General features: G+C 47.3%; 1 protein-coding gene across 4 annotated transcripts in view; it reads right to left on the bottom strand.

The window, feature by feature from the left end:
* Window positions 1-11987, bottom strand: part of LOC139048715 (uncharacterized) — a 293534-nt gene extending 281547 nt beyond the window's left edge. The window contains exon 1 of one of the 4 annotated variants that reach the window (XR_011507865.1): window positions 11628-11732. The gene's annotated coding sequence lies outside the window, so the exon portion shown is untranslated. Of the gene's footprint in view, window positions 1-11627 lie in introns of all 4 variants that reach the window. The other 3 variants (XR_011507863.1, XM_070523213.1, XM_070523211.1) reach the window with 3 other exon arrangements.
* Window positions 11988-12213: the final 226 nt, after the last annotated feature.

Genomic DNA, 12213 nt, shown 5'->3' with positions numbered 1-12213 from the left:
GATGCTGACATGACGACTACACAACGAAACTGGAATAAGGACGATCAGTAGACAACTGAAATGGGTGGGGGGTGGGGGGTAGATGAATGGGTGGATGGATGGGTTCAAAACGCCTGAAGTAGGCAAAGAATGCTAATCGCACTGAAAAAAAAAAACGTTAGCGGTTGTTGCGTTATCTGACGCATGGTGTTCTACTTGCAGGTCCAAGACAATACAATCCATTAGCCCCAACATATCGTTTCTGCGCCAACGCGTCACGTCAGAATACGCCTTTTTCTTTTTTTTCACGGCGCGACGGCGCGCGCGCTCTGCCCTAGCGGATTAGTCGTGAAACGTTTCGGAAGGGTCACGGGCGCGGCCGCGCGGCCCAATATCGGGGGAAAGTCCCCGAAAAATAGTAAAAAAAAAAAGCGCTCGGACGCGCGCTGCTGCAGATACTCGTGCCGTGTACCGCGTTGAAACTGCACTGGTAGCTCAACGTCAGTGCGGTGCGGAACACATGCGTAACGTAAGACTGCAACTCCATTTCAAGACCGAAGCAGCCTGGCCTTCGTGGTCCAGACTGTACCATGAGCCACGTAGTTGCAACCTTTCATTCATGGCTAGCAAATTTGACGAAAAACTCCTGCGTCGCATTTGGGCGACACTTACAAACATTACGTTGCTGACCAAGCCTTCTTGCAGCGTCGGCCCTCACTTGCTAGTGGCGGCAGCGCGTATCTGACTTCACGTACTCTTCTAAGGCGCCGTAACACTGGGTCGATACGAGACCGACAAGACACTCACGACAACGAATCGCCAACTATTCAGCACAATGTGTCGCTGAAATTATTTTATCATACCAGGCCGACAACGACGCAACCGATGAGCGCGAGTTGTCGTACTGTGATGGGATTTCTTGTCGACGGCACCGATAAAATCAGCGTGCCGACCATCGTTCGACCGAACCCCGCGCAATCGGCCGTCGTACAGACAACGCGATAGCCGCAGTGCCTTCGCTTGTATACATAATTGATCGCGCTCAAAATGAGTCACAACATGCCTACGAGATGGAAATGCACAAGCGTCAGCCCTTTCAAGCCGTGCACATGAAGTGTGAACCAATGTTAATCCTGGGGCCCTATAACGTAAAACTATTCCAATATATTTCGATTCCAATCTCCTGACGTCAAATTTGCGTAACCAGCAATGCAAGCACTGGGCAGTCAACCGCAGGGTTGTCTGAACAGACCAATCAAACGCTCTCCTCGTTCATAGGAGGTCACTTTTGTTTGCTTCAAAAACAAATAACATTGCTCACACTGAGCCGCTTGTCGTATCTAATTGGCTGACAAGAGGCGAGATGAACCCTCAAGTGGAGAGGGATACGATGGGGCAGAGCCAGTGGACTGAAAATCGATAACCCGATGAAGAGGGTGGTGCCGGCGTCTGCGATTGGTCCGCTTTCCCTTACTTAGCTTGCGGTGGCTGGTCGAAAATCGCGGCAGCATGCAACGGAGCTTAAGAATGACGCTAAAACGGCTCCTCAGCAAAGAAGAGTTGGCCGAGTGAGGTCGTAAACATGCCGAAAGTACTCGAAAACGTTACATGGCCACGCAAGAAGTTTTATTATGCGCAAATAAACCCATGCTCTCCGGCAGGTGCGAGTAGCCAGCGCCTGAGCGATCGGCGGCAGCAATATTTTATTCCTTTCGGAACAGGGCAGCCTGCGGCTATTCAGAAGAAAATTCAGTTTTGTTCGGCATATTAATGCATCCTTAATGCGTTCACGTCACTTTGAGGCGGTGAGTTTGCGCAGTTTTGTGACGTTTCGTAACAGGCAGGTGAAGTGGATGCAGCCCGAAAACGTTTGACCAATAGCCGGGGGCTAATTGTGAAAAGGCGTCAAATCAGAAATAGCTGTTTTTCATTTTTCAGTCAAATCATGCATATTCAGTGTGTAGACATCATATCAGATGGGGTAGTATCGCGGTTTGCGTGACGTCGCGTGACACACAGGTGAAGTGGGGGTGGTCCAAAAAGGTTTTGACCAATTGCGGAGGGCTGATAGCAGAAAGGGGATAGAAAAATTTGGACTAGCTTTACGTTATGGCTCCCCTGTTCAGCGAAGGTTAGGCCTGGCGCCGTCGAGTTCGTGCACCAGGTATCAAAGGAAAGTGCTTTCATATTTCAATTCTGTCCTTAGCGCTTTGAAATCAGCTGTTCTTCACTATGCATGGCGCGTACACAATAAGAGGCTAGCAGCGACCCAGCACTGTGCCAACATCTGCGCGTCATCGTTGCCGTAGGCTGCCGGTCGCATTCGCTAAGTTGATGGATGGGTCTGCGTGTTGTTACGCTGGCACATGTCTTAATCCCAGAGATGCACTGTTTACTCTGCGTCAAGCAGGAAATAAGAGGTGGTGCATTCGGTGCAGCAGCATGCATAAACAACCACCTCGCCCACCTATACCAACCGTGTCATCGATAGCATCCACGTTTTCGCGAGAGAACAACACGGTCTGGCCTATAAGTGAGACCTTATGCGAGCACAGTTTTCTGTAATAATGTTTTATCGCATGGGCAAACTGCAAGTATGATGAAGTTAAAGAAAAGCGAGAATTACTAATAGAATACCAAACCGTAATATATGTATCTGCCGGATAACAGTTGCCGTTGTTTAAGTCGATCGGCCGCTCGTATACTGACTCGTCTCAGGGTGAAACAACGCGGCTCATATGCCAAGATATGTATGTTTTGCTACATTTTGACATTATTTCGTGTCAGCAATGCACCTTTTCCCTCTTTTTTCACACTAACGGCGATCTGTGGCTGTAGATGTCGATGTAAACACATGCACCACTTTAGTAAATCCGACGCGGAAAGCGGCGCTCGAAGACTTCTTAAATATGCGACATGTCTAAACTCTGAAAAACATGTGTAAAAATAATACAGAAAGCGAGGTGCAAGTGCAGAAATCAGCGGCAACAAACTTAAGACAGCCGCGTCGGCAGACGGAACTCAGCGTGCCTTTATCGGTCGCACTGTTAGCACAACAGCGCACTCAGGCCTGCTCAACACAGTAGCCGGTGAGTGCTACATGGCTTCCGGGGAACGACATGCTGCCCCGGAGAAACCACGAATAAGTATTCGCGATCCACGAAAGCCACAATCGACGCGCACTCAACATTGGCGCAGGTACACAAATCAACCGGCGAAAGCTCCGGCACCCTTTCAAAAATTTCCATCGGCAGCACAAGAAAACGAAGAAGGTGGATAGCCTGCCAATCTCAGAAATTTGAAGCGCTAGCCTCTCATAATTATCGCTTGCCGTTTCGCCATTTAAGGGCAATAAACAATAGCGACAGCGCAACCCTATCACGACAATCCACATTACAGCGGGGTCACTGGTGCCATCGTTTGCGCTATTTCTCAGTGTACGCAAAGACTACGTATACGTTAAACTAGCCAAATATACGTAACAGCGTACGTCCACAAATCGGCCCACAAATCCAGTAATTAACGAAGCCTATGTGCACTGAGCAGAATATTTCTTTAGTATAACAGTTTTAGAAAATTTTGCTTGTGCAAGCAAATGTAAAGGCTTTACGTACGTTAAGCCTTACCTTTGTTTGCACGCACCATAAACTCTAAAGCTCTAACATCTGAGTCGAGCCCTCTAAAGCCATGGTTCATCTCCAAGAAGCATGTCCAAGAAGCTTCATCTCCAAGAAGCTTTCCGCAGCAATCTGCGGCAAGTCGTTTTTTCATCCCCTGTCATTTCCATTAATTTATCGTCTTTACTTCATTTATTACACACAAGTAATTTTCCCTATGTTGTCCTTGATGTCAGTGTTTGCTGGCTTCTTGTGATATGACTAATAAAAATCGGGCCGCTCGGTTAACACCCTTTCTTCTCGTTTACTACGCCACTGTGCCAAGAGAATGTGTGTCTCAGCGATGGCAGCCCGAGAGGCAGGCAACCGCTACTGGGCCGGTATTGTGTAGCGATGCCTTTTCCGATTCTATGCTTATTCAGGCATTTCGCACTTGGCCAGTGGTCAGAGCGACGGTCTGCCCACATTATCAACGGGATCAGGCGGCCGTGTGTGGTGGATGATAAGAATAGCATAGAATAAGGCATAAGGCATCGCTACAAAATAGCGGCCCTGGTGCTTTTCCTGTTTCGCAAATGTGGCCTCAGTGGGTGGACGATATGACACACGTGACCCTAAGGCGTGGTTGCATTTCGCAGCTTCGCGATTCTAGACTGCCTTGGGATGGTCTTTGATGAGCTGCGCGGGCTGCTGTTGAGCGAGGGACGCAAGTGTTGACCAGCTGCACGACGGTGTACCCTGGAGCTCTACGCTCAGCGGTAATAAAAGTGGGGAATGTGGGTTGTCGGTGTGCTGTTCGAGTAATTTTTACCATCACCCGAAACACCCTTATTTCACCGGTGGCGCAGTTTGTTTGAAATATCATGCCTAGGGAGCGTTCATTGCTTCGCAACTGTACATACAGCCTTTAAAGAATGGAGCAGATGTTACGCAAAGCATTTGGGTGGTAGTTGGCTATCGAGCATCATTTTGGATTACGCAAAGGATTACCTGGGAATACCAGGAGTGCCCAATGTGTTTCTGTAAGACGAACGGCCACGTGTCTGACGCGAGCGTGTGCGTGACGACAGCAGCAAGACGACGATTGTGTGACGCCGACGGCATGATTTCTACTCCGACCGTTCGACGCGAGGTTACGACATGCCTATTGTTTGGTCCTGCATATGTACTTGATGAGCGCAAGCGAGAAAAACGCGGACTGTGACGTCATCAATGACTACGTGTTATACAATCGTAAGTACCTGTGGCTATGTGATGAGCTGCATGTTAAAATAACGATGGCATTTACACTCCGGCAAAGAAACATTAAAACTTGTTCGACCTGGGCCGATCATGAAAGTGGTACAGCGTTGGATCAGCTTCTACATAGCGGTAGTTCTTACGAGGAAAGCAACTGGGAATGTGGGCCGATCCCTGAGGCGGTGCAGTCCAACACGGCGCCTCAAAGCGCGAACTGTCACGAAGAAAGAACACGAGAAACTAGCACAGGACGCACGCGCCAAACGTCTCAAATAGTTAGTCGGCTTTGGCACGAGAGGAGTATGCGTGCGATCATGGTATACTGATTAGATCATTAACCTGCCGTGCTTGAAGGCAGATGTTTGATTGCACTGTCGGTCACACATTCCTTTTTATTGCAGAGGTACGATCTGTGGCGATAGAGGAAATACCTACCCATACTTACCTAACTGTACCTACCGACATATTGCAAAGTGCCTGTATGAAGGCAAAGAATGCTTCACATTAAAAAAGAGATGTAGCTACTGTTATCATCAATGTTATCAAGATCTGGCTGAGTCATGGTGTTGAACAGATCGGCAGGTCAAGGACGAAAAATAAAGTTCACCTCCAGAGTTTTTATTCGGACAGTGAGTATGCGACCAGCCGTCCCGGAGTCAGCTCCGTTCAGGAACTTCCGTTTCTTCTGACAAAGATGGTATACATAGCCATCGCTCATAGCATTGAATTACTTTTTAGGGCAGTGGCTGTATTATTGCCTTCGATAGGTTCACCCAATTTCTTTCTTTTTCCTCCCCTTTGCCATAAAGATGTAAAAAGAAACAGTAAATTGCAGTGTATCGTGTTCGGCATTTGCTGTTTGCTCACCTACTTGTTCACTCGACCTTAAGTATTCTTATACGGCTGCTTTGTCAGGTGTTATGAAGCCGCGCAGCATATTTAAAGCCTCCAAAATGCTTGTGTTGAGCACATACGTGATACAATTGGAGCGTTTTCGCACCACCCAGTGGAAGAGCCTACTTCGAGACAGCTTCCGTGCTAACATGCGCTTCCAGATGGTCAGGAACCTTGTACCGACGCTACTGACTACGTCCCGGCAAGTGAAAAGTTAAGCGAGGCTATATGGGCGATCAGCTTCGTCTCACGGCTAGCGGCTGCTGAGGCTCCCTTGCGCCTTAGGCTGAAGTCTTCAGCAAGGTAAAATGTGTAAACCAGTGCATAACGAAAAGCACGAGTATATCGATGGCGCACTTGTACGGCCACTGTGCTGACATGGGACCGGCTTCGCACCAACGGCATTCAGAAAGTGGCGAAAACGCACTCTCAGCTTTCATTCTCTACATGCGATTAAGCTGTGGAATGTACAAAGCGTATTTTCACAAATAATTGCGTATACCAGAGCGGTGTGTAAGAGTATTTACGAGCCAATCATGACAGCAAACATAATATTTTCAAACACGGCCGGCCAATTTGTCGAACACTCCCAAATAACAAATATATTCGCAAAAGTTTTAATAAAAATTTTGAAGAAGTGCTCGATGTTTACTCAGAAATTGGAACTGTGTATTCTATCTTTGTTGTCTCTCCTGGCTATGGTGTTCTATGTGCCCATTGGCTCTTTATAATTAGACCTTCAATGTGCACAATGCGTGTTTTCGCCAACGACACAGTACATCGATATCCAAACAGCTCCAAGGCCTACTGCATTGGCACCTACTTGCCTGCAATTTTTTTTTCGTTGGGCTCCATTCCGTTCATATTTGACCTTGTGTACTGTCTGGCGGATCCTAATTTTAACAGTGGCAAGGCGTCACTCGAGCCCCTGAAGAGGGACAATGTAATCGGTTCTGGACGCTAACTGGAATAGACACGTTGAACTGTTGCGGCGCTGAATTAGATTATTCTGGCGTATGATTATCTAATGACGAAATACGTCCTTTGCCTCAACAGCCCACGCAGGCAGACATGCACGCGCGCTCTCTGTCATCCCTCGACTATTTCGACTGTTTGGTTTTTATACTTGGACGTCTAGAGACGTGTAGGACAGACTTCATCAGTGAGAGCAAGAACACCCAGAGATGCTTATTTTAATGCACACAATTGATGTCCAGCTTGGTATAAACCAGAAAGGAAAGTCTGAGAAAGAACCGGACAGACGATTTGGTTTAGGAGCCGACTTTCTGGTCTAACCACTCCGGACATCCAGTGTGCCCTTCCGATGTTATTGTACAAAACAACCAGAAGCCGTAGCGAATCTGAGACATGATAAACAAGATTCCTAAGCAGCCCGTGATCGCGAGTTAAAGGACCCTTAAACCACCTATTCTACATTAAAAAAACAAGAGCGTGGGACTCTTCGGGCTTTTCAAGTTCCTTCTTTACATGTCGCGACGCCAACAGGCTCATATACGTGATATCATCCTGAGTAAATGCTCTCGGTTTGTTCACAAACGAGAACATCAGTTTCAATCCGTCTGCTAGCTCGCCTTGTCCATGTGGTCGCACGTCTTTGTCATCTTGTTTGCCTGTCATATGCAATGGACTGGCTTGATATGTCGCGAGTTTTGCAGCCTGAGTGTGATTTTCGCGGCACGGGTCTGCCGCACATTTTCCCGCCAGTCTGGTGGTAACATTACAATGCTTGTACACATTAGCCATGTACTCTGGCCCTGGAGTCATCGATATAATAAAGCTATTCTTGACATGCCATTGTCTTCCATTATGTGTATGCGCAGCGCCGAATGACCAATCGTGGCAACAATGTAGGTGGGACGTCACTCAAGTTGATGATGAAATGGGAAGAGACGTAAGGGCCATGTCTTGCGTGCTAGTGGCATTAGCGTACTTACTCGAACGTAACGCGACCGCGACTGCAACGCGAGGGTCGACTTTCCGGTCAAGCAAAATACAAAAGATAATAATAATAATAAAACCGCGAATGTAACGCAAAATGAAAGAAAGAAGAAATGGCACCTTTATTCAAGAAATCACAGTTCGGAAACAAGTTCTCTCAGGCGATCCCTTTCAGAGATAATTTCACTTTCGCGAAATTTCCACCTGACTAGGCACCGAAAGCGTCCCCGACAAGTGTTACGTACTCCTTATGAGGCCACAAAACCATTTCATTCGGGAACGCTACCAGGCCACTACGAAGTGCACAGAGCCCTTCTGTTCGGCCTTCCATTTAAAGAGGCCTCCCATTGATCTTGCCATCCACGAATCGTTCCATCCTCTCAGCCATCAAAATTGCTCGCCTCTCGAAGCGGGCGTCATACCGAATGCGCTACGTCGTCATAACGTCACGAATAAACGAAGTCCAAGCGCGAAAGGCCACAGGGTACTGCAACGTCCTAACCATAACACCAGTCACAAGCATATGACGTCGAATCCAACAAAGACCAAGCTTTAACTTCGATCAGATCAACTTATCTACGGATTGGATCGAGACGTATAGGTTGCCAACCTAACGACAAAAACCGCAAGATTTGGGATATTTGTTTTAAAACAGTCAGATTTGCCGTTATTCCAATGTAAAGCGAGGGTCGAATTTAAGCAACTAAAGCCATGAAAAAGAAACTCGCGTTACAATCGAGTAAATACGTATTGTGGTACAAAATGAATATAAACAAAATACTGCCCTAATTACACGTCTATTCCACACGATTATGGACTCAAACAGTTAGCTTACTCAAACAGTAGGAAACATATACGCCTTGTAACTTCATCGTAGGGGAAACAAATGCCAGCAGTATAGCTCTGAAAGGTTACAACCGCCTATGATATCAGATTAACATCGCTTCCACCACCATCATCACAGATCACACAGCAAATCCGCTAGAAAGCGGTTCATAAACACACACTGTACAATAGTGGAAAAACAGCTCACACATACAAAAAGCCTTTAGAGAATTCGGCCCATCGGGTCGAATTCTCTATAGCACTTTTGCAAATACGCCATTGCTCGGCAAACGTTTTGACATAACTTGACCTTTTTATCTTATAACGAGTGCTTGAAAACAAGTAAGAGAGAGAAAGATAATTTATTCAAAGAAAGCAGAGACTTCGGTTTTTGCTGGTGTGCTCTGGCCTGCTACTCTGCACAGGGAGAGAGGAAAACGGACAAAACAACAACAATGAAAGATGATCATGAGGAAACCAACGCGAATGCTTTCACAAAGAGACGTATAGAGCTGCAACACGCAAAATGACTCCTCTGCCCGTTGTGTTCCTCGAAGGTACCTGTCCTATTTTATTTCATCCTTATATTTTGGCCAGTTCTGATTTTTTTTACTTTCGCAAGAGCTTCTCGGACGGAGTAACTGCTTTGACTGGCTTTGTAAAAATACGCCTGGGTCGGATTAGTGCTCCGATTCTGACATACGAGCTGTGGGGAAATCCGCATGGCGGAGGAAACATCATGTAAGGAAAAATTGTCATCCACACAAGAATAACAATTCCTTTTCATTCTATCCCTTTGAGTGATTCGTCATTCGCCCGAGCGGAACCCCGACTATGTTATCCGCATTGTCGACCGGCGCGGTTTTTGGAAAAGAATTCGGCGAAATTAGAAGTTGCTTATAATACGCGCAAGGATACATAACCGATCCTGTAACGCTAAAAACAGAACCACGACATTTCTGCAACGACATCCACGACATCCCCGCAGAGGTTGATGAAAAAAATTCTGCCCTGCACACGATGGATGAGTAACGGAAGATGATGGTTTTTCAGCTGCGATTACCATTCCGGAAATGCGCGCACATTGCCACTTTCTATTTTGTAACTATAGATTCAACGACAAAAAATGTTATTCACTTGTTAAAAGACGTCTTTTTTTTTTACTAAGTGTTGCTGTTTAATTAATAGTACGTAGTCGCACTGGGTGCATTTGACAGCAGGTCGAGCTGAAAAGACCTAGCCCACCGCCTTCCTTGAGTTCCCTCACGAAGACCAAATACGTTCCTTTCAAAACTCGTGTGCTTTGTTTTACGTTTGCACCAATTTAGCTTTTCTTTTTTTCCTCTTTCGCGCTCTGTACCTCTTATGGCCAGCATGCAGAAAAGAAAGCAATGAAGAAAGGAAATCGCGAACTAAGTTAATTTCCTCGTAACGTCTTCGTGCGCGGCTTGTTGACCTTAATCAGGCCCTTGCGCAAATATTTAAAAACAAAGAGAAGAAGAACAAGAAATAGAGAATGCAGTGCTCGAGGCGCCATAATGACAGTCTACGTATCTGCGTCACACACCTGTTGCTCAACCCTCTTGTACAGGCATGAAAATTGAGAAAGAAGCCAGTTTTTATACGCTTTCAAAAAAGGACCGCAATATAATGCGGCCTGCGTTACCTTCTCGAACTTTTTTTGGAAGAAGCCTATTTTCACGAACCAAGTGGGAGCAGAACGCCATGCAGAGCGGCCTAACGAGAGCCGTGATCACCAAAGCCTTTGAAGCAGGTGTTAGAAGAAAACAAAAAGGAAAATAAAGTAAAAAAGGGCGAGTATAATTTAGTCAGCAAAAGGAAAATGTCATTTCGCAGCAGCTCCGAGTAAACGACAAGCGAGAAAATGCCAGGACAAGGCACCATGGCGCACTGGCTTTCTGAAGTGCGTTCAGCATTTTCGTCCCTATATAAATGTTGCTTGAAAAAGACACTGACGAGAAGCCGATTCATTTAAGCGCGTTCTTGATACAGAGCCAGCCTGAATGCATGGAACTGGATGGAAGACCCAAGAAAGAAAACCACAACCTATTTCTCGAATAAAACCATAGGCATAAACGCGGAAGCTGCCGCTCCTCATTCGGGCGTTTTAGAACGCCTTTAAGTGTTTCCAGATAAACACCCTGCCAATGGTGACACCACTGTCGATATAACTGTTTGGAAAGAAAGTTGTAGGAAGCAAACGATGCATAACCCCTTCCGCATTGAAATTTCTTCTTGTGTGTGTGTATATGCTTGCGCTTCCTTGCATGTATACGCATATGCGTCGTGCTTTGTGCTCGTGCGGGCGCGGCCGCCTACTTGAGTGATTTTGCCCCGAATACGGCACGCTGGAACCGGCGCAAGCGAAAGAAAAACGAACACTTTACCACCAACTTGAATGTGTACCGACAACACACGGCACACAAGGAACATCTTACGCTATTTGCCAAGTCATGTAGTGTCCGTTGTAGAGAACGATATAACGCGTTTTAGAAGAAATAGGAGTCAATCAATTCAGAGCATAACATTTACTGGGCCCGAAATTAGAGAGAGACATGCAGTGTTTTATTCAGTCGCATTTTCTTTTTCTTCTTTTCGCTGATGAGCTACGATGAGGTATTTCGCACAGTAACCGTTGAAAACGCATGTACTCACGCTCAGCGAATGAAACAATTTTAAACAGGCTACGTCAGTTGCATAAGCTGCCAGTGTCAGAAAAAGACGAGAAATTAGATTTTTGCGAATACTCCTTCCAACTTCTTCACACCATCCGTTTCCATGGGAATCGAAACTCCTTTCGGATTTTCAGTCTCGGCTCGACTATCGGCTGCGTTCTGCTTATTGAGAGCGTCACTTGGGAACAACAGCACAAATGTACTGTGAAACAAAGTGAACGAGTAGTACACTTCCTCGTACATGCACTAAGACTGCGTCCCCGCAACACAGCTTAAGAGCACACACACCGTGCGCAACAGCGCAGACACGAGTAATCTAAAACTTTGCAACGACGCTGAATGCGGCGCACAAAGCGTGCACGTAGCAGGAGACCGCGTGCTCCAACAACTCGGCTTGCAAAGGACAACTGCAGCTCACCTTTCTCGAGCGGCGCCGAAAGCTGGTGGCACGAGGCGACGAACTTTGTGTGTGTCGGTCGAGCAAGCAACGTCCCTTTATTCGCGGCGCCACCGACGGAGCAGTCACCCGCACGCGGTCGGCGTGCTCTGGCGCTCGGCGAGGAATCGGCTCCGGGTCCGAGGCGCGCCGCCGAAGCCAGCCGGCTCGAGGTTTTCTTTGAACGGCGCGCTGTAGTCAGACGCGAGTCGCGGCGTTCCCTGGCGCTGCCAGCGGCCAAGGATTGGCGCACGGGTCGCTCGCTACGTGTTGAATCTGCTAGCGAGAACCTCCGAGCACTTTTGTTTACGTTTGACTGAATCGCTCGGAGCGGCGCTGCGATCGCCGGCCTCTCCTCCTCAGCGCATGCGCTGGCTGCACAGCGAGCAGCGATAACGCCCAGCGCAGTAGTACCTTACTCTCTCGTCCCAATATTGATCCGAGCTGAGCCGCCTCTGCAGAAGGCACTGGCAGAGGAGAGACGCCCGAAGGAAACCAGCGAGGAAATAAGCGGTTCCTTCCCACCTGGCTCTTATGGCCGGGCGAGTGGAAAGAGCCGCCAAGAAGG

Source organism: Dermacentor albipictus, chromosome 1 (genome assembly GCF_038994185.2).
Source record: "Dermacentor albipictus isolate Rhodes 1998 colony chromosome 1, USDA_Dalb.pri_finalv2, whole genome shotgun sequence".
Classification (NCBI taxonomy): domain Eukaryota; kingdom Metazoa; phylum Arthropoda; class Arachnida; order Ixodida; family Ixodidae; genus Dermacentor; species Dermacentor albipictus.
The sequence above is the reverse complement of the archived record's forward strand: the minus strand, read 5'-3'. Positions and strand labels throughout refer to the sequence as shown.